At 35.3% G+C, this 2,532-nt stretch overlaps 1 non-coding gene across 1 annotated transcript; it reads right to left on the reverse strand.

Moving 5' to 3' along the window:
* Positions 1 to 286: 286 nt before the first annotated feature.
* LOC123849130 (U6 spliceosomal RNA) lies at positions 287 to 389 on the reverse strand. Its single transcript, XR_006791966.1, has one exon. It is a non-coding gene; the product is annotated as a U6 spliceosomal RNA (small nuclear RNA).
* Between the last annotated feature and the right edge of the window lie 2,143 nt (positions 390 to 2,532).

Raw genomic sequence — 2,532 nt, forward strand, 5'->3', positions numbered from 1 at the left:
TGAAGCAGATGCACCTTGCAAGGAGGCAGGAGTGTGGAGCATGCACAAAGCACCACACCCACATAAACAAAGCTCCAAAGTGTTCGCTCATCAGCTAAGGAGTCTCTGCAGCCAACATCTGCCATGACACCTATGTTTATAGCCATAGTAACTGCACTATGTCGAAAGGATTATTTCACTGTCACAATTCATAAAGGGCAAGCCTTGTTATGAGAAAATTTAAGCTTGGAGTTTTGGGGTTTTTTTTCCAGCTTTATTGAGGTATAAAAATCATCTTGCATAACTGAAAAGTAAGGAATGCTTCACAAATTTGTGTGTCATCCTTGGCAGGGCTCATGCTAATCTCTGCATGGATCCAATTTTTGTATATATGCTGCAGAAACAAGCACTAGGCTTGCTTGGATTTTTATTTGGGGTGTTGTATTTTTTCAGTTATTTTGACATTTCTTAGATCTGAAAAATCATCAAATCCCAAATTAATAAACTAATATGTTCTTTGAGAAAAATAGATTTTCACATCATTTTAATTGTTCCTTTACACTGAACAGAGTTGATTTTTTTCTTAAAACGGCATGTGCTGTTTTAATTATTGCATAATTATTATTTTTAAATTTCTGGCAATACTAGTTCTCTGTTCTAATTCTCTTCTTCAAATGTTTCTCAGCAATTACCATCTATATATTCTTTCAGATAAAACTTGGAATCATTTCATCAAGACCCACCCTTAGGAAAAAAACTCTAATTTATTTCTCTTACCAAAATATATTCCAGAGAGTCTTGAGTTAAATATAAACATGCAAACCAGCACCAGAAACAATTAGAAGGAAACAATTGATTGTCTCTTACCTCTAGGCAGAGAACTTTCTAGGCATAAAGAGCAAAGGAAGAAACACAAAATGAAAAGATTGATGGAATAGATCTCACGATTCTTGGACTTCTCAAACTCTTTCCCTGGATTAGTTTTACTAGCTCGGTAATCTTGGACAAGATACTTATCCTTTCTGTGTCCTTTGTGTCCACATCTATGTAGCTGAGAAATGAACTCAGTCATGGTGAGTTTATGGAACACCAACTGCATGGAATATCAGGCAGGCATTTAAAACATACTGAAGCATAGGGATAAAAAAACACATAATCTTTAGAAGTAACGTGGTATAATCATAAGAATAGACTTTGGCATTGGACAAAACTGGCTTGTAAATTCAGCTTTTGCCACTTTAGTAGATCTGTGACTTACAATTATGATGATAGCAGTTTAAAGGGTTGTTTTGAGAGTTAAAAATAGTAGAGGTTAAAGTACCAAAATTATAATTTCATTGTCCAAAACAGTAAGCCAATCATCCAAATTCTAATGCAATCCAAAGACCACCACTCCTGTCCCTAACTCAATCAGTTCCTCCCAGATCAATCATGTCTTTAATTTCTCCTCATAACAAGGTTATTAGCATCACAATCTACTCCTAAAAACATGTAAACCAGATAAGAAAGCAACTTACAAAGAAGGAGAATATTTGCAATGCATATAACCAAGTATTAACACCTTTTAATTAAAAAAGACTTCTAAAAATCAAAATAAAAGATAAGCATGTTCAATAGAAAAAAATAGGGCGCCTGGGTGGCTCAGATGGTTAAGCATCTGCCTTCGGCTCAGGTCATGATCTCAGGGTCCTGGGATCGAGTCCCGCATCGGGCTCCCTGCTCCTTGGGAGCCTGCTTCTCCCTCTGCCTCTGCCACTCCCTCTGCTTGTGCTCTTCTGTCTATCTCTCTGTCAAATAAATAAAATCTTTAAAAAAAAAAAAAAGAAAAGAAAAAAGAAAAAAATAAGTAACTAGCAATTCATAGAAGATATACAAAGGATGGAGAGAAAGATGTTAGTTTCATTTATAATTTAAAAATGCAAATTTGGGACACCTGGGTGGCTCAGTCCTTTAAGCAGCTGCCTTCAGGTCAGGTCAGGATCTCAGGGTCCTGGGATTGAGCCCCATTATCAGGCTCTCTGCTCAGCGGGGAGTCTGCTTCACCCTATCCTTCTGCCATTCCCCCCACCTGGTGCTCTCGTGCTTGCTCTCTCTCAAATAAATTAATAAAATCTTTAGAAAAAGATGCAAATTAAATTAAGAATATACTATTGTTTACCAATCAGCATCAGGTATTAAAAAGACTGATAATACTCAGTGTTGCAGTCAGTGAAGGTATATCAGTGACTGTTGGTGAGTTTATCAATTGGTACAACATTTTTAGAAGGAAATTTGATGATATATTCAAAAATCTATCTTAAAAACTTAAATTGTCTTTAGCCATACCACTTACAGGAATTTGACCTAAAAATATCAGAGAGAAACATAAATATTTATGTATATGAATGTTCATTAAAGCATTATTTTGTAATAAAATGAAAAAATAAACTAAATTTCTGTCACTTGGGTGAATGGTTAGATAAATATGTAATTTCCATCTGTTTGACTCTAATACCACTACTAAAACCATGACCTTGAGAGCCATTTAAAGAAAGAAGAAATTCTTGTAACTAA

The sequence above is a fragment of the Mirounga angustirostris genome, unplaced genomic scaffold (genome assembly GCF_029215605.1).
Source record: "Mirounga angustirostris isolate CCGP_5_RB_7025 unplaced genomic scaffold, mMirAng1.0.hap1 SCAF_2, whole genome shotgun sequence".
Classification (NCBI taxonomy): domain Eukaryota; kingdom Metazoa; phylum Chordata; class Mammalia; order Carnivora; family Phocidae; genus Mirounga; species Mirounga angustirostris.